The sequence below is a fragment of the Protopterus annectens genome, chromosome 1.part2 (genome assembly GCF_019279795.1).
Source record: "Protopterus annectens isolate FY-2018-M chromosome 1.part2, PAN1.0, whole genome shotgun sequence".
Taxonomy (NCBI): domain Eukaryota; kingdom Metazoa; phylum Chordata; order Ceratodontiformes; family Protopteridae; genus Protopterus; species Protopterus annectens.
In genome coordinates, this window is record NC_056727.1 from 642,553,465 (window position 1) to 642,580,909 (window position 27,445).

The window sequence follows — 27,445 nt, forward strand, 5'->3', positions numbered from 1 at the left end:
AAGTGTGAAGGAGGTATATAGAATATTAGCATAGTGATAACAGCATGGCAACGCAGTGCTGCTATCACTTTCTTATAGCCAGCTGTGGCTACAGGCTCCTTTTTTGGTGGGCACATACTGGACACAGTAACTAGCTGGTGGGGCATGCTAAGATAAAAAAGGGGTAATGTACAGAAGATGCATGCATCAAGTCATGTAAATGAATGAATACAAGAGTAACTTTGTCAGAACAATATTTCATGACACTCAGCTACTACACAATGCACTTATTCTGTAATTCCAGGCAAAGTCAAACAGTCTATCTTACTAGACTGTCCAAGCAGATCTTTCATAACCTTACACTTGCTCTTTCTTAAACTGTAACTGTGAACGCAGATAACTTTAATCCTTATGTTCTAAAAGTCTCTTGCCCATAACCAGGATACTGACACCCATCATAAACTCTTCACCAGCAATAGACAAAGGCAAATAACTGGTAGAGATCTTATTTTTTTAAAAAATGGCCACTGACACTATAAATCACTTTGTATAAATCAACTGCACTTACCTTTTATCCTAATAGTAGACCATCACAACACAAAAATGTATCTATACAACAGAGACTTTATATAGTCAGAAATTCACAAGGCAGTCTTTACAGAAGTGCATGAAGTTACTGAAGGATGGGTCCTTGGACTTTTACTGTTTATGCAGTTTATTAACTCCCTATCTTCAAAGTAAAACAGTTATTTCATATTCAGATTATATGGTCTTCTTTAGAAATGCTCCATCACTCTCCGTTATATATTTCCATGGAGAAAAGAACATATTTAATAAGATTTGTACATTCATGTCTCAATCTTCCATCAGCTGCTCAAGAAAAATACACTTGGGAGCTCGGGAATGTAAAAACAGAGGTGTTGCAGTATGTCCTAACATTGCAAGAAACTACAAATGTTTTTCCTAATTCCACCTCAGTTGCCATATCAAAACTGCACCCACCATTTAGAGCTGTAGTGAATAAAAGGATTAGCTTAAGGAATACAGAATTCTGTCTGACAGATGTACTGTCATATATACCACCTTCAGAAAACATTTACAGTGGATATAAAAAGTGTACACACCCCTATTAAAATGCCAGGTTTTTGTGATATAAAAAAATGAGACCATAATAAATCATTTCAAAACTTTTCCCACCTTTAATGTGACCTATAACCTGTACAATTCAATTGAAAAACAAACAAATCTGTTAGGGGAAAATATAAAAAATAAAAATGTACAATAAGCTAGTTGCATAAGTGTGCACACCCTTAAACTAATACTTTAATGAAGCACCTTTTGATTCAATTACAACATTTGGTCTTCTTGGGTATACATCTGCCATCAATTAAAGAAACTCTGATTAAATCCAAATAAAGTTCAGCTGTCCTAGTAAGATTTTCCTGACATTTACTCAGTTGCCTGCTACAGCAAAAGCTATGGTTCACAGAGAGCTTACAAAGCTTGAAAGGGATCTCATTGTTGAAAGGTATCAGTCAGGAGAAGGGTACAAAAAATTTTCTCAGCAATGACGTTGCAAAGAACTGGACATCCATCCAAAATGATGAAAAGACAAGACAAAACCTAGTCAGGGAGGCTGCCAAGAGACCTACAGCAACACTGAAGGAGCTGCAGGAATTTCTGGCACGTACTGGTTGTGTACTGCATATGACAATAATATCCCATATTCTCTATATGTCTGGGCTATGGGGGAGGGTTGCAAGACAGACGCCTTACAGAAAAACATCCAGACCTGGCTAAAATTTGCAAAACAATACATCAAGTATCCCAAAGGCATGTGGGAAAATGTGTTCTAATGAGGCCAAGGTTGAACTTTTTGGCCACAATTCCAAAAGGTACATTTGGTGAAAAAAAAAAACCTTCGCATCACCAAAAGAACACCATCCCCATGCTGAAGCATGGTGGTGGCAGTATCGTGTTTTGGGGTTGCTTTTCTTCACCTGGAACTGGGGATTTTAGTCAAGGTGGAGGCAATTATGAACAGTTTTCAGTACCAGTCACTCTTGGCCCAAAACCTTCAGGCATCTCCTAGAAAGCTGAAGATGAAGAGGATTTTCACCTTTCAACATGACAATGACCCCAAGAATACATCCAAATCTACAAAAGAATGGCTTCATCAGAAGAAAATCAAAGTTTTGGAATGGCCCAGCCAGAGCCTAGACCTAAATCCAATAGAAAATATGTGGGGTGACCTGAAGAGGGCTGTGCACAAGAGATGCCCTCGCAGTCTGACAGATTTGGAGTGCTTTTGCAAGGAAGAGTAGTCAAATATTGTCAAGTCAAGATAGACTCCTACCCAAGAAGACTGAATGTTGTAATTAAATCAAAAGGTGTTTCAACAAAGTATTAGTTTATGGGTGTGCACACTTATGCAACCAGTTTATTGTACATTTTATATTTTTCCCTAACAGATTTGTTTGTTTGTCAATTGTATTGTACAGGTTATAGGTCACATTAAAGGTCGGAAAAGTTTTGAAATGATTTAGTGTGGTCTCGTTATATTTTTATCACAAAAAAAATGGGATTTTAACAGGGGTGTGTACACTTTTTATATCCACTGTACATGCATTCTCACTGGGGCTCTGCCTTGATCTAGATTTATTTTATTTAATTTTTACTCAGTGCTTGTTAATTTTATAAGCAAAGCAGTACAAACTGATCTTTATTAAGTTATGAGTTGGGCTGCAAGATAATTGGACAACCAGTTAAGCCACTCAACATAATGTAATCAGAAAACAATTTACAGCTAAGAGAGCACAGAAAGAACCTAACAATAGATAGGTTAGCTAACTGCCTTTTTATTTAATGCACAATAGTTTAAAGAGACTACTGCTAAATCCATAATACCAAAATACAAAAATATAGAAAGATTAAAGTCAAAAGGCCAAATGTCAAAAAAAGCCAGCATGTATAGCTGACGTAAAATATCAAATATGACACTGTGTAAGCATACTGAAACACTAGATATTAGCAACCTCTGTTACTTTAGGGACATGCACAATACTATGCAAGCAATTGCAATGAAATAAGACGCCTAGATAGGTACAGTTTTAAGTAGGGACACTTAACATTTCATGATTCCCTTTTCAAACAATTAATGCTGCTTACCCCATAAATTGAAAAGGGCTATACATGACAATCCTGGGGTAAATTTTGTCTACCACTTCAGTCATCAAGATGAGTTTTAAAGGTAGTCAAAATAATACTTTGGCCTTTGGAAGTAAAATATTCCATAAGCTGGGAATACATTATGTTAAGAACCTATATCTCCAGCAAGTCTCACTTATTGTGGTGCAGGTTTAGGTCCATATCATGGGTCTTTGTAGAGCCACTGGTTTTGCAAAGAAAGAGAAGTTTAAACAGGTTGGGTCTTTTGTGGATTGAACAGCATGGAGTAGGTCACCTCAAAGTACCCAGTAGACTACTGAGTATCATGGGAGATGTGCTAATTTATTGAGATAGTTGAAAAATTTAAGGCCTTTAAATTATCTCTGGGATCTTTATAGTTGAACAATATACTTTGATTTATACCTAACAAAGCTGGCATTGTATTGAATGATGGGTCTCATAAAGGAATAGCACAGCAGGAGAATAACTTCTTTGGATTTTAAAGATATTCCCTTGTAAATTAATTGGACCACATAGAAGAATTTCCTGACTATGGTGGAGTCATGGTGATCGAATGAGACAACCCAGGTCTCTTATGACTGAGTTTATTTGAGGAGGAGGAGAACCATTTAAGACATACGAGGTAAAAATACATTTTTATATCTAAATGCTACTATACTGAAATGTTTTACATTTAACTGTAGACCAATTTCAGTATAGCATGGTACATGTTATAGCCTTTGCCGAAGCTATTTATTATCAGTGCATGACAGGTTAACAGTGCCCATTTTGCAGTCATCAACAGATGTGGTCAGTCACACTTCTGGGATTTTGGACCAGATATCTGCAAAACAAATGCCAAACAGGAAATGTCCCACCCAGTGCTGACACTTGCAGAACCCCACTAGTTAAATTTTTATGTTCAGAGATAGCACAATCAACTTTCACAACCTGTGATCTTTTGGATAGCCAGTTTGCAATCCAGTGGCTAACATATAGCAACATGAGGTTATAATCTCTACCAACTCCCCTACCCTTGGCCAGGTGTAAATTAGACAATGTCAGTGTTTAAAATTGTCAGCTATACTTCCTTGAGGTGATGCTCATCAGTCTTAGTTTTCAGCTGAGAATCACTACCAACACAGTTTACATGCACCAGCAGGGATTCCAAGTCTTGGTCCTTTTAATCTTCTCTGAGGCTGTACAGTCCTGGACTTTGTATAAGTAAATAAGAATGGCTTGGTAAGCATTGTTTTTTTCCATAATATCTGCTTGAAGTGTCTTCAAATTATTTGTTTTATTTGGCTGACATGAAAACTGATGTGGACTTGTCCAGATATAGTGGAACCATCTCCACCAATATAACAAAGTGTAATGAAGTCAAAATCAAAGGTGACTTACAAAACACTGTCAACAAAGAAACACAATTAACAAAGTTAATGTAGTCTGTGAATGCCATTAAAAAATATCTCAAATGAGAAACACTATCGGATGTATGGGACAAAATGAAGCATTGAGAAGAAAGGACAGCCACCATGAAGCCAGAGGAAAGTGAGCTGATATAGAGAACTGGACCTTAGCAGAGAAAGGAAGCAACAGAAGCTGACAATATTGTATTTTAACACTAAATGTAAGTGCTGAAGTTGCCCAGGCACTGCCAACTAAATAGTGAATCTTGGATCACAGAAAAAGAAAACCTGATAAATGTCTTACTATGCAAAAATGAAAGATTATGTCTTGATTGACAAACATATCTAGCTGAATATAAAAAATAGGGCTTAATGACTCTATCAATATTAACTGTTTAGAGAAAGCACAGAAACTTTAAATGTTAAAATTTTAATGACAGTATTTTTTATGTATAGATATTTTTTTTACTTATGTACTTTATTAACAATATTTTTACTGTGTATTAAATGTGTTTGTTATGTGTTACATTTGGTTCATGTGATTATTTCGTCACAATGATGATTTCTGAATATGTACTTGGAATATATTTAAAATTGAGCATAACTACACGATGGGAGTCCTGAAGAAGTTCTGTATTAAAAGAACAAAAGCGCTAAACTTGTAAACTGTTGCTATATTGCATTATTTTGCATTTTGGCTTCTTGGTTCCAGTACAGTGTGTATATATTGCTTTTAAGATTGTTTTCACACTCATCTTCCAGTTCCATTTTTTTTTTTTTTTATATTTTTAGTTTTTTTTTTTTTTTGTCATTGATTGACATGGAACTACAGGATTTGGTAACATTAAATAATGGAAGTATTCATACCATTTCTACTGAAGATTGTAAATTAAGTCTTTCAGCTCATCTTATTCCAGATGACCTTTCTAAATGTACACTGTCCTTCACCAGTTTGATGAGGTGGACTCAGACAGTTTTGAACCAGCTGACTACTATGGCTTCTTGTGATAAACATGGTAGTAATCTTTGTAATACATGAACAACATCTGCTAATAATGTTGAATATACCAAAGTTATTGGGTCAACAAATGCTATTAAGTTTTTTTTACTGCTGACACCCTGCTACGTTCTACCAATAATCCTTTTAGGAAATTGGGTAATGAAGGTAAATGAAGATGAGCACTAATGGTTCTATTTGTAAATCTTTTGCAACTACTTGTAAAGCCAATATTTATCAACTTGAATGCAAATAACTTAAATATTAATCCACTGAGAATTAGAACGTTTATCTTAAATATTGTATGGCAATCAAACAAGTACCAATGGGTCTTAGAGTGTTCAGGTAACCTAATGTAGTAAACACCACTAACATTATTTATAAAAATCTGATGGAACATTTTAATGAAACTGGTGTGGGAGTTATGCAAGGACTTTTTAAATTTACATGAACAGATGTAAAGAACTTAAAATGCATGTACTTGACTTGGATGCTAGAATTAGAAATTATGCTTGTTTTATACAATGCCAACAGTTATACAATGGCATTTTAAGCAAAGTTGAGAGATATGTAGCTACAATTAACAATAAAAAGCAATAAAGAAGTAAAAAAGCTTGCAAGGAATAGTGAAGCATATGGTAAAGGCATAGCATATCCCTAGAATAATGCTATTTAAAGGACTAGTGGCCTAATGGAATGGATAAACAGGTGAACATTTTCAAATCAATCATCATAGTTCTCATGATTCTGAAGTTATTGCAAGCTCTAGAAACAGTTTAATAACACTGTGGCTATTGTTAATGATAGTGAATTTTTGATGATTTCTTAAACATTGTTGTACCTTGCAATGTGGGTTATGTTAAGGTAAAGCAAGTTGTTCTGGTGGATATTAATAACATCAGCTCCTCTACAAACACATCTACTGATTGAACTGAGGCTCCAGTTAGAAATAGTAATATTCAATTTTTCAATTCTTCTGTAGCATCACCATTTCTTAAACAAAACCTTTTTTATGGTGCAGCATAGCAAGGGAAGAGAAAGAAGAAAGCAAAGAGGGAGAAGTCGTGGATGAGGCAGAAGGACTTAATTGCTTATAGTGATTGAATCAATAGATTTATAAACCTGAGTTTTGTGAATTTAGATGACAATCATTTATCAGTGTTGAATAAAGGCTTCATATTTGTTCCATCAGGTAATGCAAACTTGCCAAAGCTGATAACGGATTTTTAATGATATCCTTGTAAGTTAAATTTGCACTATATTTTACTGCTGTTCCTAATTTAACTACTTCTAGTTTTAGACCTACAAGCACTTACAATCCTATTTTACATAAACTTTAAAAGTTTTTGTTAGAGCTTGTGAAAATGATTTTAGACTTATGTTTAATCAATGACCTTCTTTTAAGAATTATAATTTGACTACTTTCAAAAAGATTGCTTTATATGAATTGAAGGGTAATGATACTATTCATACAATAAAAGCTGATAACAGTAACATCTTGGTCATTATGGATTTAGAACAATATAATAAAAAAAATTACAATGCTGTCTGATGCTGAATGCTACAAACTTGTTACAGTTCAGTTTGGCAAAAGTAGATATAAGTTAGTTGATGTTTTATTACTGGAATTGTTATATCAGTGATACATTGACCGCCAGTTGTTTACATTTTTATGGTAGAATTTCCATGATGACAAAAATCTCTGATATTCCAAAGATTCATAAATGCCAAACAGATCCATCTTTTCACCCAATTGTCACAGCTGTCTTTAATAAAGCCGAGTCCATTTCTATGTTAACTGATCATGTACTAATCCTATAGTACAGAAATTGGAAATTTATCTCAAGGATTCTTGTGCATGTTTAGAGTTGCTAAACATGTTAGAGTTGAATGATTTTGAAACTATGTTTATTACATTAGATGTAGTATCATTATACACATCCATCCAACAAGATAATGTTATAGAATTTATTAGAAGGTCTTTGACTAAATATACTTAATTTACAAATTAATTTCTTAGGGTGAAGCTATGGGTGCTCATATGCCACTAGTTTTTGCAAATTAATAATGAACTTGTGGGAACAGTATTTTTTAAAACGCCAATATTTTACTAAAATGGTTTTATATGAACAATGCATTGACAATTTAATAATTTTATCGATTGATAGACATGAAGATTAATGATTTGACTGTTAGTACCATTATGTCTTTCACTATGGGGGAAATAGGAAATATAGTTCATATTTTAGATTTAGAATTATGTTTGAATAAACAAGTATGTACATTTGAAAGTAATACTTATCTTAAAAATACTTTTGTTAATAGTTATTTGTTTTTTAATAGTCATAATCCCCTTTTTTGAAGTGAAACATTATTAAGAGGCAGTTTATTAGGTTAAGTCATTTGATTAGTAATGAAAGCGATTTTTATAATTAAATTACATTATTGGTAAATATATTTAGTAACATTTATTTATTTATTGCCATTTGATTACCAGGAAAGTCCAACTGGGTAGGAGCCCATTCTTAGCAAATTCTCAAGAAAAAATTTCCAAAGTATTACAAAACATTTTTAAGAATAATAATTTTACAGTCTTTAAAAATAATGCAAAAACAAATACAACAGTAGAGGCTACAATTGGTTATCATTGGAAAATATTAGCAACAAAGTCATGCATCACAGAAATTTGAAATTTACATTAAATTTACATCATGGATATCAGATGAAAAATCCATTTAATTAGAATAATTAATTTTCTGGATTTTTCCTATACTGATTTCAGTTGATATGGAGAATATTAAACAACTGTTAACAATAATTCCATGAATGTACAAGGTAATGCTGATTTAGTTAAAGTCATTGGAGATGCTCCTAGTTTCCCATTTAAAAAGGTTTACAATATTAAGTCTATTTTGGAAACAAATAGTCGTGGAGTTAAAATATTATCCACCCCTTTTGGAACATATAAGTATCAGTCATCTAAATAAGGCAGTTCTATTAATCAGACTTTGTAAAATTAAAACACTTTGCAAAAGAAATTACAGTAAAAGGTAGATATAACTATAATTCTGAAGGTGTATTGTATTTGGCTATGTGTGATTCTTGTGATTCATTTTATGTTGGCAAAACAGTGAAAAGATTTTCACAAAGAATTTATGAATATCTCTTTGCCATAAAAATCACAACTTTACTAATGCATTAGCTAAACATGCTGTTGAGTACAAATAATTTAAAAAGTTTTGTTTTTCAATGATTGGTTCAATGTTTACTAAACCATTTGCAGGTGATATGAACAATAGTTCAGAATGTAAAGTACTGAAATGGCAAATAGCAGTGGTAGCTGATAAAAAAATCAGGACTTAATAAGTCTATCAATACTAAATGCTTTACTTTACTTTAGAAGCTATTAAATTACTTTAGCTTTAGCTTTTAAATTACTTTAGAAGCGTACTTCATAGGTTCATAGGTTCATAGGTTCATACTAGGCTATCTGCCCTAGGGTATTTATAAGCCTAGCCAGAGTATGTATGGCTTTAATCCACCCATTTTAAATTAATTTTGCTATGCCCTTTTTCGAGGTTAGTATACTGTGCCTCTGTCTAACAGTGACACAGAAGTGATACCCGGGGTAAACCTACGATCTCCCATCCACTCATCAAGATTCCTCTTGAAGAGAGTCAATGAGGGACTCTGCCTAACCTGGACTGGGATTTTATTCCAGAGTGAAGGGAGCCTCTGGGTTATGAATCTGTCCCTCCAGCATGTCCTATTTATTTCAGTGCTGAGGTTCAAGTCTTTCGAGCGTGTAGCTCGATGGGATTTGGATTTTTTGAGGTGCAGCATGTCCCTTAATTCCGGGTTGGACATGGCCTTATACGTCAGGCACAGGTCACCTCTGAGCAGGCGGTATGCCACTGAGAAGAGCTGGAGTTTCTTTAACCGGGCAGCATATGGCATCTGTTTGAGCCCTTTGATCCTCTTGGTGAGGTACTTTTGGGGTCTTTCCAGTTGCTGCAGGTGTTTGGTAAGGTACATCCCAAAAGGGGCATTGTACTCAATTATGGGCCTGATGAGGGATGAGTAAAGAGGCACGATGACCTCCCCTAATCTAGATGTGAATCCCTTCATGATTAGGTGGGCTATATAAAATGTTTTTCTAACCACTTTGGCCACGTGGTTGTCAAATGAGAGATTGCTGTCAACTTGGGTCCCCAGGTCCCTAATTACTTCTTCTGTACTTAATTGATTACCACCTATGTGGTAATTTGTGGGCACTTTGTTTTTGCCAAAGGGGATGACTATACACTTTTTGGCGTTTAGCTTGAGGCCATGGCTCTGGCACCAGTTGTCTGTTTCTATGAAGCCCTTTTGGAGGATGCTTGTGTTGGCTGGAGAGTCAGTTATGGTGCCCAGTTTGCAGTCATCTGCGAACTTGGTCAGCCACAGTCCTTCCGTGTTGGCCTGTACCTCCGAGAAATATATACCAAACAAGAGAGGTCCCAGGACTGAGCCTTGTGGGACGCCACTTGTAACTGGTTTGGAGTCTGACATGGCTCCAGCAATTCTAACCATGTGGGTTCTGGCCTTGAGCCAGTTTGCAACCCATCTAGTGACATAGGGGTTTATATTTAAGCTGGTGAGCTTATCTATAATGCCCGAGTGGGGTATTGTATCGAAGGCTTTTGCGAGGTCCAGATAGGCTGTGTGGACCACCTTCCCTTCGTCAATGGCCTTGGTGACTGTTTCAAAGAAGTCAACCAGGTTTAAGAGGCAGGATCTGCCCTTAACAAAGCCAAACTGGGTAGGATCCAGTGTCTGTAGGTCCCCAATATCTTTATTTATGAGGTCCATGATTATCCTTTCCATAGCTTTGCAGACCAAGCTAGTCAGGCTTATGGGGCGATAGTTTCCAGGGTCCGTTGAGGCACCACCTTTGTGGAGAGGGACCACTGTTGCTGTACGCCACTCTTTGGGTACATATCCTGTAGTAAGGCTGAGATTAAACAGTAGTTTTATGTTTGGGTTTAGCTCTTCTTGGAGTTCATGTAGGACGCAGCCTGGGACCCCGTCTGGTCCCACTGATGCTGTGTTTTTTGCTTTGGAGAGGGCGGCTTCCACCTGAGCATCTGAGATGTCAGGGGGGGCAGCACTCTGCTGGGATAGATATTTGCCCTTTTGGTAGGGAGGGGGGGGAGTTTGCGCTGAACCGGTCAGCTAGGATGTTGGCAATGTCTGTGGGATCAGTGTATTTTTTGTCATTTTGGACTAATTCTGAGCATATCTGGGAATTCCCACCCAGGTTCCTAACATAACTAAAGAAAGCCTTGTGATTATCCTTAGTGTCCTGTGCCATTTTTCTCTCGAAGCTGGCCTTTGACGATTTTATGAGTGCCCTTAGTTTTTTGCTAATACTGATCAGAGATGCCTTCCCTTTTTGGGATTTTGCTCTATCATGTAGTAGCTTCCTCCTTCTATTGTATAGTTTGTTTATGACTGGGGTCCACCAGACAGGTCGTCTGCCTTTGGAGGATTGGGTCTTGGTTTTATTTGGGATTGCATGATTCATGCAGTCCTGAAGGTGTTCATAGAATGCATTTATAAGTGATTCTGTGGTCTGGGCCGTATTTTCCACAGGCCCGGGGGCTTTGAAGGATTCCACCTCGGTTTTGAGGAGTGTGAAATTTGCTTTAGAGAAGTTTTTCACTGTGGTTTTCTGAGCAGGGGGTGGGGTCAGGATGTGAATATCCAGTGAGATCAGTTTATGGTCTGATCTTACCAGTGAGGGATACACTTCTGGTCTGGAGCATAGAGTCCCCATGTTGGTGATGATCAGGTCCAGTATGTTTTCCCCTCTTGTGGGAGTGGTAACAAGTTGTTCCATAGCATTTGAGTTTATGAATTCTAGGAACCTTTGGGCAAGGGTGTTGGAGCTAGAGTAATGCTCCCAATCTATGTTTGGGTAGTTGAAGTCGCCCAATATAATAGTGTTCGGAGAGACCTTCATATTTTCCAGTGTTCTCAGGAAGGCCGAGTGGGGTTCCTGGGTTTGGGAGGGTGGTCTGTAGCAGGCTATAAACTGGAAGGCAGTTTTACCCACTGTTAGTTGCACATGGATAGTCTCTGATGCTTCGTGCTTTGCCACCAACCTGGAGGTGTGGGTATCTTTGATGAATATCGATACTCCCCCTCCTTTTGTGGTTCGGTCCAAGTTTTGGGGCTGAAAAGCATGGTATGAGGTATAACCTGGTAGTGCTGGGGTGCTCTTGGGAGTCCTGAACCAGGTTTCTGTTACTGCACAGATATCGATGTTCTCCATGCTAAGGAGAGTTTCGAGTGCATCTTGAGGTTTAGACTTCTAGCGTTGAGTAGCATTACTCTTAGTTTCTTATCCCTTGTGATACCTATGGAGGTGGGTTTGTCTTTTGAGCCTTGCCTAAAAAAGGCACTATGGGGGTAGCAAGAGCCTTTTCCAATATCCGAAAGCCCAGGGGTGACAGGTGCAAGCCGTCTCTAGCAAAGCATCGTGGCTTGTCGTGCATATCATCCCAAGCTGACAGGCATTGGATCCCCTTTGAATGACACCAATACTTAAGCCAATTGTTGAAATTGATCATCTTGTCTTCATATTGTGGCATCATTCTTGGTGAGGGTAAGATGCTACTCAAGGTCAGGGTCATACCAGCCTGGGCTACATGCTCAGAGAGCTCCTCTATGTCTCTTTTCATGTAGTCCAGGGAGGTACGTCTCAGGTCATTCACACCAGCATGGACAATGACTGAGTCATATTTGTACTTGCCTTGGAGTGACCTGAGTGCTTGTGTTATGTGGCGGATCCTAGCACCAGACAGGCTGCTCACCGTGACCTTCTCCTTGTTCAGCCTGGTGAGCGGGACGTCAGTGTGCCTGATGATAGAGTCACCTATTACAAGTGTATCAGGTGTGTTGTTTAGCCTTAAGGGCTGTGACTGTTCAGCACACTGGCTTTGTGAGATATGTGTTGCACGTGTTTTGATTTGGGGTAGCAGTTGCTTGGGTGTCTGCTTTGGAGGTCTCTGCTGCTTAGGCAGATCTTTATTTAGAGCCTCCAAGTATGTTTTTGTGTGATTATGTGTTTGGTTTGCTGTTGTGGTAGGTCTATGTGAGACTGGACTTGTAGTGAGTGTGGTTTCCTTCTCCTCCTGACTAGTTATGCCAGTACTGAGTTGAGAGAGCTTAGCCTCCAGTTTGGCTATATGGTTGCATCTCTCACATGTGTTGGAATTTGTTGGGAGAAGGAGAGGGTTGTCTGTGTACATGAGGCAGTTGTAACATTGCCTCAAGATTCCCATATTCACCAGCTGGACTGGAGAGGAGATTGACAACTGACCTTTGGACATGCTAGAATAATATTGGGAATTCCTTTATAATTGAAAACAAGGGCCAATGGGGAGCGAGGGTGTAGTGCTTTTAATTTTTAGTGCTGTCTTATAATTGCTTTAGTGAGCAAGTGCCAGGTAACAAGTGCAATGTGTTACAGGTAACTTAAATGCAAAAATGACAAACAGTAACTTTCTTTCAAGCGAAGCAAGGAAATAAGTACAGTAAGCAATGCAAATATCACTAGGGATCCACAGAAGCGCTGAGAAGCCATGTTTTAGGTGGAATTAGCGTTCCAGGGAAATAACAAGCATACAAACAAAGCTAGATTCAGCAGGCCTGGATCTAGTCTATGCTACAACAAACAAGGTGTACCAATTTCAGTAAGATACAGTTCAAATATTCAGGCACTATAAACCTTTAACCAGAAATTCCCAGCTCAGAAGGGCAGAGTCCAGCCTCTCCTCCCACAAGAGTGCAGACCACGAACCTTCGTAATGTAAAATAACTGGCCTGAAGCCCAAGTGCTTAAACCAGAGCTAATACACTTTAAGAATAACAGACACTGAGCTCTCAATCAGCAGTTCCCAACTTAGAAGAATGAAAGCTACCTGTCCTGCCACCACAGTGCATGCCACAAACCTTCCTAATGTAGAACAACTGGTCTGAAGCCCAAGTGCTTAATCCAAAAGACTTAGAATGATAGCTACACTTTAACCAAGTTACTACCAAGCAGTAATAAATACAACTGAATAATTTAAATAATGCCTAGATTAGTGCTCAAGTTATACAAACAAAGCTAGATTCAGCAGGCCTGGATCTAGTCTATGCTACAGCAAACAAGGTGAAATTCAGATATGTATGCACTATAAGCCTTCAACCAGAAATTCCCAGCTCAGAAGGGCAGAGTCCAGCCTCTCCTCCCACAAGAGTGCAGACCACAAAACCCTCTTAATGTAAAATAACTGGCCTGAAAGCCCAAGTGCTTAAACCAGAATTAATATACTTTTAGAATAACAGACACTGAGCCCTCAATCAGCAGTTCCCAACTTAGAAGGATGTAAGCTACCTGTTTTGCCACTACAGTGCAGACCACAAACCCTCTCAATGTAAAACAACTGGTCTGAAGCCCAAGTGTTTAAAGTAAAAGGCTTTGAATGAGTTACACCAAGCAGTAATAAATACAATTGAGAATGTTTAAGATGACGCAAAAGCAAAATAAAGTAGGAAAAAACACAAGTACAGTAAAAGCGGAAGACATTTTTTTTTTTTTTTTTTAGTTACATGAAAGTGCTTGTCCATATTGTATGAATAAATTGTTTTGGTTTTATAGCTGTGGTGTTCATTCAGCTTTTTATGTTTACTGATATTGTTTTCAAGCTGCAAGAACTTTGGGTCGTGACTGTAATTTTGTATTCTATATTTTTGGCTTTGGTATATAGTCACTTCCACATGACAGAAGAAAGAGATATAGAATTGGAATATGTGCCTGGATCTAAAACATCTATAAAGAAGGTGATAGTAGGATGGGATAATGTTCTATCACCCAATACTGAAAATCCACTTTTGGTGCTGAGAGTCGAGAATGCAGAACCAGCTTCATCACTGAATGATGGCGTTAATTGTCAAGAGTTTTTATTAGCGGTGAGAGACATTGAGAATGACTTGTATAAATATAAGAGACTTGTGTGGCAGAGAATGCATATGGAGGCTTGCTTACACTTTCGTGTTGTCCCTAGAGGCATGAGAGTGTTGTGCATGCCCTCCTATGGTGATGTACATCCTGAGCTGCTAAGTAGATGGCAAAGCTTGAACTTAGATTTAAGTTATCGCTATATTCAATTGTTGATAGACTATTTCTCGCCAATAGAAAATGAGTTAAAACAACATATTTCCACCAAACATAGAGATCTCTTGACACAGTATCAAGGTGGAATATATGATAATATCTTAAATAACATGTACATCAATGTTACATGTTATGAGAATAAGTTAAAACAAACTAAAGAACGTAAAAGTCAGCGTGACTACCAGGACTTTACTGCTGGCGATGTCTTCTCCTGGTCGAGAGGCTCTGGGAGGCAGTCGAATACAAATACAGAAGCCTCTACTGATGTATGTATTTTAACATCACAAGAAAAGTTTATTACCAATACAAATGAGAATCATATGCAAAATTATTTGTTTTTGAATGCGACCATTAATTCATCACAAAATATTGATAATCAGTCTAAAAACGCTAAATACAACTCATCAGGAAGCTTAGCGGCTGTAGGAGTCAGTTCTACCCCACTGTCCAATCAGGAAACAGACTCTCAGGCTAGTTCCACCCCTCCACCCAATCAAGAAGCAAGACGCCAAATGGATACGGGGGCCAGACCTAAGCAAATTGCACCTTACACGATTGAACATTTTTTACCGTTACCGGTCAGACAGAGGATGCACCAACAACGGTCGGTGAGCAGAGGAAGAAGGAAGAGAAAGAATTCCAAGGAGATGGAGAATGTGAGCCAAAAGGCAAGACAGTGATGGGCTTAGTGGTTAATTTATCCGACCATGTGTTGACTGAGAATGAGATACATGTCCTGAACAAAGGGCTGACATTCATTCCCACTACAAGAGCGAATGTAAGTGACTTATTAACAGATTTAAGATTATTTGGTCGTAACTTATCTTTGAAATTGCTATTTAAAGATTCTGGCGACAAAAGACTTGATGCTAATGTGTTTAAGAGGAGAAGTAATTTTATTCCGAAGTTACCCACACATGTTGAATTATTTATTAAAATATGTGAGGACATATATGATAGTTTGTCCCACACAAAGGGATGTGGCTATAACAATATAACTAAAGAAGAGAGAATGGCGTTAATATCATTACAGAACAATGCTGCAATAAATATTAGACCCGTCAATAAGGGTGGAGCAATAGTTGTGATGAATACAGATGATTACGTTGATTCCATGTTCTGCATGTTAAGTGATTATAATGCTTATAAACCACTACAGAAGTATGATTATGATATTGTTATAAGGAATGTGAAGGCTAATTTGTATGACCTACTCATGACCAGACAAATCGATGAGCAGTTGTATGATTTTTTTGCTAGTTGAAAAACCTGTAATACCTTGCATAAAGGGCTTGCCAAAAATACATAAATCTTTGCAAAAACCACCCCTGAGACCAATAGTAGATGGAGGAGGGTGGTTAACAGAGCCAATTTCCTTATACATAGAAAGTAAATTAGGACCTATAGTGAGGGATGTTTCAAATATACTTAAAGATACAACAGATTTATTGCAATTTTTAAATGAAAATATGATGATGTTAAGAAGGAGGAATTATTTAATGGTTACACTACATGTACAAAGCTTATTTACTATGATCCCTAATGACTATGGGATAGAAGCGATAAGAAACATACTTAGGATGAGAGGAGTTAAGAATGATGAGATTATACTAATCTGTTCCCTACTAGACATAGTGCTCTCTAACAATGTGTTTATATTTGAAAAACAACTAGTTTTACAACAATCGGGAGTGGCAATGGGGACATCATGTGCAAACTCCTACGCAAACCTAGTTGTACATTATTGGGAAAAGCAGCATTTGAAAGAACATAACCTTAGTAAGAATGTTATAGTTTTTAAACACTTTGTAGATGACATCCTTCTTTTTTTGGGAAGGGGATATAGATTCATTAAAGGATTTTGTTATGTTTTTAGAATCAACAACATCCTTCTTGAGGTTTACAATGAATTGGTCCTTTAATAAAATTGATTTTCTGGATATAACAATATATAAGGATGTATATGGAAAAATTAATACCACCTTATATCGCAAAGATAGTTGGAGAAATAGCATATTAGAACGCCACAGTATGCATCCAGGTCATGTGTTTAAAAATATAACAAAAGGATAGATGAAGAGAGTAAAAAGAATTTGTAGTACCCCTCATGATGAACAAATGGAAATGACAAAATTGGAAAAGTTGTTGTTAGAAAGGGGTTATAAGGAGAAAGATATAAAGAAAGTGAGAGATAATCTAGAATGTGAAGATAAAAATATAACTTATAATAATAGTAAGGGTAACATAGAAAGTAAGAAATGTATGTTGAGGTTTAATATGAATTATACTGTAGATAATGGAATAATAACAGATATTATAAGGAGAAATTGGCAAATTTTAACAATAGATGATGAAATTAGGAACCTTATAGGTGAAAAAACAAGTTTTTGTTACAGAAATAGCAAAAATTTAAAACGATTATTGTGTGGAACAAAGGATAGGAAAGAAGAGATAGGAATACAAAGTAAGCAGTATGGGACTTATCCATGTGGAAGATGCAAGATGTGCCAGGTAATAAGTGAAGAACAGGTTTTTCAACATCCTTGCATCAGTTATGTTTTTGAACCAAGATTTTTTGCTACGTGTGATAGTACAAATATTGTGTACCTTGCTTGCTGTAATGATTGTCATGGTTTTTATGTAGGTAAAACTATAAAACATTTAAGAGATAGGATTTATCAACATAGTTATGACATTAGAAATAGGAATATACAAAATGCCTTAGCAAAACATATTATAGAGCAGGAAGGACACAGTTTTAGTTTTAGAGTTTTACAGCAGGTTTAAATAAATTTGAGGGAGGGGGATAATAACAATTATTTATTGAGAATAAAATTAAAATGGATTTTTAGGCTAAGGGCACACCTAACACCAGGGCTGAATAATAATAATATTAACATTAAGCCTGTTTTGGATGCACGTTCTTTGAAATAGTTAGGTTAGGGATTTCCCTTTTAAGTGTTAATTTTAATTAATTGATTGATTGTTTTTGGTCATGTGAATGTATATAAAATGATGGTTTTATTTTGTTTTAGATAAGGATCTGAAGAAGCGTACTTGAGTTACGTGAAAGCGCTTGTCCATATTGTATGAATAAATTGTCTTGGTTTTATAGCCATGGAGTTCATTCAGCTTTTTATGTTTACTAATACTAAATGCTTATTGAGAGTACAGAAATGTTAAATGACAGCTTTAAATAAATAAATATATATATATATATATATATATATATATATATATATACACACACACACACACACATATATATATTAGTAAATATATATATATATATATATATATATATATTAGTAAATATATATATATATATATATATATATATATATACTTATATAATTTAAGAATAAAAGTTTTTACTGTTTATTAAATGTGTTTATTATTTGTTTCAGTTGGTTCACCATATGACTGCTCTGTCACAATGATAATTTTTATGTATGCACTTGGAATATATTTAAACTTGAGCTTAAATGCATGACTGAAGTTATGAAGAAGTTCTGTATTAAAAGCATGAAAGTGCTTAACTTATAAACTGTTATTTTGTGCTTTGATTTTTTGGTTCTAATACAGTGTTTATATTATTAGTATTATTATTAGTAGTATTAGTATTAGTATTATTATTATTATATCTAGTTGAATCACTGAAAACTGAGACTGAAAATGTACACTAAGATGGTATCATAGTGACATCATAGTGATAATGGTACATTTAGTCTGTTAACTGCTGAGTATTTTCAGGTCTGTCTCTAGAATGTTGTTTGTTTTGTATTATTTTAGTTTCTTTAATTTAAATTTCTATATCTCCAAAATGGTTTAGCATTTCTTCATGAAGCTTTCTGTAATCATTACTGGCATAAGTAGCTAAACAACACCAATAATCTTAGCATCATACTAATAAAAAGACTGAAAAGCAGGCATCTTGGATTTTATTGAAAAAAATAGTAATTTAATTGTTTAATTGCATTTTTATGACTCAATGTACGCAAATATAAAAACACTCATTATAGGTCTGAAATCATAGTAATATTATTATTTCTTAATAAATAAATAATATTAATAATATTATTTCTTTAATATCTTAGTTGCTTTAGTGAATGATACCTATTTGACTGCAATTCTACCTTTTGTTTTTTGTAATGCTACCTACTGATTGTAATGCAAATATTTTTCTTTGTAATTCATTATATGATGTAACTTTGTATTGTGGAGCTTTTCTCCTCAGGCCTCCACTGAAAACGGGCTCTTGAGCCCAGTGGATCTCCCCGGTCACCAAACTGGAATAAATAAATAAATAAATAAATAAATTTATATATATGTCATTAATTTTTGATCTAAAATTATATCAATATTACATATTTGTCATTGGTAACATTTGTTTATTTTTAATCTGAAGAGAATGAAAGCTACATCATTTTCACTTGTTTTGCAAACATTTTATATCAATATTATATTTTTGTCATTGGGCGGCCACGGTGGTGCAGTGGTTAGCATTGCCGCCTCACAGCAAGAGGTTCTCCGGTTCGATCCTCGGCTCGGGAGCCTTCTGTGCGGAGTCTGCATGTCCTCCCTGTGGTCGCGTGGGTTTCCTCCGGGTGCTCCGGTTTCCTCCCACATCCCAAAGACATGCTGCAGGTGGATTGGACACTCTAAATTGGCCCTAGGTGTGTGTGTGAGTGTGCCTTCTGTGGAAGGTTGGGCGCCGGGCTGGCAACTCGACACCGTAAAACTCCACTGCCATTCAATGTGCGGACAAGGTGATCCGCTGTGGCGACCTCTAACCGGGAAAAAGCCGAAAGAAGAAGAAGAAGAAGATTATATTTTTGTCATTGGTAACATTTGCTTATTTTTAATCTGAAGAAAATGAAAGCTACATTGTTTATTTTCAGTTGTTTTGCAAATGTTTCACTCTGTTAATTTACAAAGGCCATTCTTCCTGAATTCCACCCTAACTTCAAATGATAATCTCTCTTCTTCTTCAAGATATTCTGATAATTTTTTCCAGGCAGTGCTCCATAATAATTTCATTTTCATTTTGTTTTGCACAGCCCAGTAGCTTTAATGGAAAGTAGGCAAGTGACTCACAAATACGGTTATGCCTTTCAGATCATGTAAAATATGTGTATTCTGCTAAATCCTACAAAAATGTCAGACAACATTACTTTTGCATTGAAACAAATATTATTTGTGGTTCATATTTCATATGAATACACCAGCATTATGATTCTGATATATACTGAGTCTATCAACTTGACAAAATACAAAGTTAATTCTTCAGTGTAAGATGAAAGTGCTCATTGCGTTCAGTTTTTGTGTCTGTAAAAGTTTTTTAGTGCAATGTTTTCTAGTGACATACTTATCTGCAACAGTGTTTTGTGTTTTTTTTTTTTGTTTTTTTTGTGTGAGGGCTATGATCTTTAGTATTTTTTTTTTCAGAATAATATATCTTTTTCTTCTGAAATAACAATATGCAATTAGCTGGTCAATCCAGCTGTAAGGACACAAATTTGTGTTTTTATGTTTTAGCACTGAATTCAACATTCTTGTAGTTCATTCTATTGCATGAGTGTGCATATGTGTGTGTGCACTCTATATTACCATGTCAACAGGGTTGCTCATCGAATGCCCATACATCAACACATGTACTCCAAAATACCTAAATGTTGAATGGCCACAAAAGCGATTTTTTTTCCCAGGGAAGAAAAATGCTGGGCCGTTGTCAGGAATTTGCCATTTCCTCCACTGTAGTGCAATCTCAAGAGTTGGTATATTTAAGTAGGGGGGCTGTGGAGGCACAGCCCCACACATCGGGGTTATGGGGTGAAAAGCCCCTCACTTCATTGCGTCTGTCAGTTTGTTTGATTATTTTTGTTGCACCAGTGATTTTTTTCCCTGGGAAAAAAATTGCTTTTGTGGCTGTTCGACATTTGGGTGGTCCATTGACAAAAAAACCCCCTAAGAAATATAAGATATCCTTTGAAAGGCAAATACAACTGCAATTCTAAGGTAGTTGTGTATTTAGCTGTGTGCAACTCATGTCCAGTATTTTATATTGGAAAAACTGAGAGAAACCTTGCCCAAAGAATATATAAACATGAGTATGCTATAAAGAAAAATAATCCAAAGAATGCTTTAGCAAAGCACATTTGTGAATGTAATAGTCATCATTTTTTATATGGCCATTGACCATGTGAATGTTGAAGAAAAGCAACCATGGGGGGGGGGGTGCAGTTAGAACTAAAACAATTAAAATGGCAAATTAGAGTACAGGCAGATAATTGGCCTGGAATCAATGAACGTAGCTGTATTGCACCAGTTTTAAAACTGAAGGCCCTGCAAAGAAAGAAAATTAATTAATTAAGGTGCGATTCCTTATGAAGTTGTCTTATTTTTCTAATGTATATACTTTCTATGCATTGTCTATGTAATTTTATGATCTTTTACATTAATTTTTTAAATGAATTTATAATGTATTTATATGACATATTTATAATGATATTTTAATTTTCATTTATAGTCATATATATTATTTGATATATTTATAACACTTTTAGGGACATATGAGTAAATCCAACTTATTTTACTATTTTTAATATATATTTTTAACAATACTTCATACATCTACTTAATATTTATTAGGTTATCACATATGCATGTCAATCATACTGAGGGTCCAATGAAAAATGAAGTGGCAATACAAAAGGATGTGATGTAACAAATTTTAAAATGTCTGATGAAGTTTAACATGGTTTTAAATGAAAGTGCTAACACAGTGAATTATTTTTGTTAATAAAGTGCCTTTTGGAACTGTTGGATTTGTGGTCTTTAGCTGTGGAGACTGAGCTAGATTTGCCCTTCTTATTTTATTTAGTTTGTGCTTGTTTTTTGTTAGTTCGCTGATATGGATTCAGGCAATGTACTTGGTTCTCCTATACAGCTCAATGAGGAAGAACAGAGCAAACAAAGCTGAGCCAAACCACCACAGCTGCAGTATATTCAGTTTAATATATAAAACACACAAGAAGAGTAAGCGCTTTCATGACCTCACTGACCGCTTCATCAGACTGAATGTATCAAACCCATCAACATTCTTTTAAGGACATACTCAATTAACATTAATCAATTAATTAAACAATTAATAAAATTGTTATAGAACTTATGTACATAATATATAATGTAACATAAGAAATATATGATAGAGCTTTCAGAAAAATCTTAAGTGAGACAGTCTCATTAATCGCTGGTGGTGTATGGGCATTTAGCATAAGAATCCACCTCTGCTCTGCTAATTCCGTTCTGTTCTTGACATCACCCCCTCTCATTCCTTAATCTAAAATTTCTAATACAAGAAATTTGAAACAGTGTGATGTTCCTTCAGTCTTAACATGTTTAGCCAAAGCACTGGTTTCCTTCTAGCTAGGACACTTAAACACTAGGTTTAGCAGAAGAGAGGTATTAGTTTACATCACGTTAGTTCTATCATATATTTTTTATGTTATATTTTATATTATGTACATAAGTTCTATGACAATTTTATTAATTGTTTAATTAACTGACTGTTTAATTAATTGAATATGTGCTTAAAAGAAGGCTGATGGGTTTGATATATTCAGTGTGATGAAGTGGTTAGTGAGATTGTGAAAGCGCTTACTCTTCTTGTATGTTTTATACATTAAACTGAATATACTGCAGCTGTGGTGGTTTGGCTTAGCTTTGTTTGCTCTGTTTACCTTATTTTTAGCTGAGAGCCGTATCCTCTGTCAGGTATCTGATTTTATTTCTACTGTATTCGTTCAAGTTTTGTGATTACCAGTCCTGAACATGGCTGAAAGTTCTGATTTAGATGTGGAACATGTACCTGTTGGCAGTATCGTTTTACAAACACAAGCCGAATGGCTTGATCGGATTTTATGTATGGAGTTGAATCCATTGGTGAACCAACTTGTATTTCCTGAAGACAACCGAGGGAATATGGATGTAGACCTGCAGATGCTCTTTAGAGAACACTTTAAAGAATATGAGACTAAACTCTACAAATTTAAGCACCTCCAGTGGCAAAGGTTCCATTTGGAGGCTTCTCTATACACTATAAGATTATTCCTAGAGGGTTACATGCATTGACAATGCCTGCACATGGTGATTTATTCCCCGATCTACTAAAGAAGTGGCAACAAATGAACTTAACAACTTAGTTATGACTATATGAATTTACTCATTGATTTTTTTATGCCTCAGGAAAGGGAATTGAAAAAAGAGCCAAAGGAATTATATATGTAGCTGCAAGCTACATATACTGCTGACATCATTTTGGACAAAGTGAATGTGTTACATGGGCAGATTTTTAACTATGAAAAGCATCTAAAAAATGGGAAAATGAAGAAACTGCAACGGGACATGAACGATTTTCAAAGTGGGAGGGTCTTTGCTTGGCCGAAACTACCTGCCATGAGTATTAGCCAATCGACAGAGCAGTCTGTTACTCAGCAACCAATTGCGAATACAGGGGAGGAGGAGGAAGTGATTTCATGTGTTAATGGCATCTACTTAGCATACTGTACAGAGTGCTGCTAGGAAGGGACAACATATGGGTAGTAACACTAAAAAAGTAACAAACAAATTAGATCATAATATACAAACTAATCCTTTTTCCAAGGATTCAAGTGGAAAAAAGGGGACACCAATTATACCGTTCCAATTACAGAAAGCGCTACCCATCAAAGAGAGGTCGAGGAGCCGAGGGAGAAGGGGCAGAGCTCCACAATCACAAGAAGTGACAGGAATGCAGCAGAGGGTTACCAGAAGCCAGAATTCAAAGGTTTGGTCCTGAACATTTCTAGCATACCGTTGACTGATGCACAGTTATTATTACTAGGCAAAGGGTTGTCTTTTATTCCAGCGCAAAAGACTGAACTAATGGATATTTTGCAGGAACTAAGATTATTTGGTAGAACCCTAACTTTGAAAACCATTTTAAAAATACTAATAATGATTATTTTACTTTTGCTAAACCTAGTACTTTTGTTCCTAAGATGCATCCAACTGTCGATACCTTTATTACAGTTTGTGACAATGAGATTAGAAAGATCTTTGATAAAGGTACAGCACTCAATTATTTTAACATGAGTAAAGATGAAAGTGATGCATTACTTGAGTTGAAATCTCTACAGTCTATCAAGATCAGGCCCGCTGACAAGGGGGGAGGTATTGTAGTCCTTGATAAAGATCTTTATGTTACCCAGATGCATTTATTGTTGTATGATGAAGCTACATATCAGAGAATAACACGATTGCAAGGAAAGGCTATTATAGATAGGATTTCTGTTATGGTATTTGATCTTTTTATCAACGGAATGATCTCTGAGGAATTATTTAGAAACTTTACTGTGGATACCCCCTTATTTCTGACAATTTATGGATTACCTAAGGTACACAAAAATTTAAAGAATCCACCTATGAGACCAATTGTCTGAAGTAAAGGATGGGCCACTGAACCCTTGTTGATTTATGTAGAAAAATATCTACATCCAGTATTAGAAACTTGTGAAAGTATACTAAAAGACACCAAGTCATTCTTGCAGGTTTTATATAATAGGACCAGGGGAATTGAATGTGAATTTCTATTTGTCACTCTAGACATTGTGTCATTATTCACTGTTATCCCGAATGGCTGAGGTATTGAAAATATCAGAAGTTTATTGAATGCTAAACAATATTACATTAATGATAAAGTGAACCTGCTATGCTCACTTTTGGATATTATTTTAGAGAATAACATTTTTATCTTTAGGGATAAGCACTGTCTCCAAAAGATTGGCATAGCGATGGGCACACATTGTGCTAACAGCAACGCCAATCTTGCGCTAGTTGAGTGGGAACATGAGTCATTTTTAATGAAGGAAGAGTACAAGAATAACAATTTGGTATACTCGATTTGTGGATGACATGCTCTTCTTGTGAGGGGGGGGGTACAAAAAGAGAACTTGATTCATTTTTGGAATACCTACATTCGACCACCAATTTCCTAAAGTTCACTTGTAAGGTTTCAACAGTGGAAATTGAGTTTTTGGATGTGAGGGGGAAGAAATCAGATATCCTTGGAATACAAACTAGCTTTTACAGGAAACCTACAAGAAGAAATGCTTTGCTCCATAGAAGTAGCATGCACCCACATTTTATTGGGAATAATGTAGTGAAGGGGCAGATCCTAAGGGTAGTGAGACTACATAATGATGAAGCACAAACGAAATCAGCATTGGATACACTTAGAGAATATTTTTATCCCACACATATATTTGATGACCATGTAGTTGAATTACTAAGAGAAAGAGACAGAAAAGGGAAAGCATATTTTTCAGAAAGGGAAGAGATTACATCTCAAACGGATAGAGAAGGAAGGAATAAACTTAGGTTCCCACTTACTTATGCTAGTGATATAAACATCTTTTATGATGTTTTTAAGAGAAATTGGAATATCTTAAATACAGTTAAAGAACTAGAGGGAATATTAGATGACACACCTAGTTTTTCTTTCAAGAATAAGAAATCCCTAAAACATCAGCTTTTCTACAGAGCCCCAGGGGGTAAGTTAAATAGTCTATCCCAGAGAAAGGGTACTTATGTTTGTAGGAACTGTTCTGCATGTAAATATGTTTATTCCTGTACAACTTTTGTGCACCCATATTTATGTTTTGAGATACACGCTAAACACTACTCTGACTGTAGAACAAGTAATATAGTTTATTTTGCATTTTGTGAAATTTGTAAAGTCTTCTATGTTGGGAAGACTAAGAGAATGCTAAAGGAGCATATACAGGAACATATCAGGGACACTCAGAACAAGAAGGAAACCAGTGCTCTGGCTAAACATGTTGAGACTGAAGGAACATTACACTGTTTCAAATTTCTTATATTAGAAAGTTTAGATGAAAGAATGAGAGGGGGTGATGTCAAGAACAGAATGGAATTAGCAGAGCAGAGGTGGATTCTTAGGCTAAATGCCCATACACAACCAGGGATTAATGAGACTGTCTCACTTAAACCTTTTCTGAAAGCTAGGACACTTAAACACTAGGTTTAGCAGAAGAGAAGTATTAGTTTACATCACGTTAGTTCTATCATATATATTTTTATGTTATATTTTATATTATGTACATAAGTTCTATGACAATTTTATTAATTGTTTAATTAATTGATTGTTTAATTGAGTATGTGCTGAAAAGAAGGTTGATGGGTTTGATACATTCAGTCTGATGAAGCGGTCGGTGAGATTGTGAAAGTGCTTACTCTTCTTGCGTGTTTTATACATTAAACTGAATATACTGCAACCATGGTGGTTTGGCTCAGCTTTGTTTGCTCTGTTTACCTTATTTTTATCTGAGAGCCGTATCCTCTGACAGGTATCTGGTTTTATTTCTACTGTATTCATTGAGGAAGAAAATGGGACCGAAGGGCACATTAGAAAGCTAACTGCTTTAATTATGCAGCTAACACAGTGTGTGCATGGACTATATAACGGATTAAGTCTCCTGAGCAAGCCACATCTAATTGTACACTCAATGCACCCAGAGAGAATTTATCTATGGATTTTAATTTAACACCACTTTGTTTTGGCAATAACAACTCTGGTTTTCACAATAATGAACCTGGAGCTGTAAGCCATTCGTATACAGAGCAGCAGGAAGTGAGTGCACATACAGGAGCATGCACACTGAATAGAGAACACAGGAATGCCGATAATGGTGGAACAAGAAGGGAATTACCAGCAGTAAGAAAATGGCTGGGATCAACATTCGCTTTCTCAACTGGACAATCTGAAGGTACTGACTTAATTGATAATAAGCTCAATGCATTTGAAAGCAAATTAGCTAAATGCAGAAAGCTTCAATTAGAGAATGCGTATTTGAGAGAGTGTAACAGGCTTAACATTATTCCAAAAGGTTTGTGGTTCTGGCGTTACCCTACTGGTCTAGTTAATAACTCTCTTTTGCATATGGATTTGCTCAAATTGTTTGAGAAATGTGGGAAAGAGTTTCTTGACATTATTATTAAATATAACCAACTTGACATAGATGTCCTGATTAATGAACTGACTGTTTTGGACAAAGACATTAGGGAGGATTCATCCTACGAAAACACTAAATATGAAATCCTAAGGATATACAACAGTACTGACCAACAATTGTTAAAACTAAAAACTGGTAAGATGGAGAAGCTTGAAAGGCACTTAAACCAGTATGCCAATGGTATTGCCTACCCAAAACCACCAGGGGCGCAAAGGAGAAATAGATTTTACCACAATGCTGATAACAGTAACAATGATGCAAATAACACTAGAGATGGTGAGCTAGAACATGACCGACCGTATAACCAGGAGTTTCCTGAGTTAAGGAGGTCAGAATGACTAAGAAATAAAAATAACCCTCAAAATATGTACAATCAATCTGCAGGGTTTCAAGGGGCCAAGCCAAAAACCAAACACTGGAGAACTTAAACAATGACTGTGGTGATAGGCTGGACCCCCATTCCATCAATTATGTACAATCTTCTCAAGTATGCATGAACCAACAGCATTGTGATATTACTAATGTAAATGTGAATACTAATGTGATTGTAAATAATTCAAAATGAGATTTTAAAGTGTATAACTTGTCAAACATACATATAGATAAGCATGTG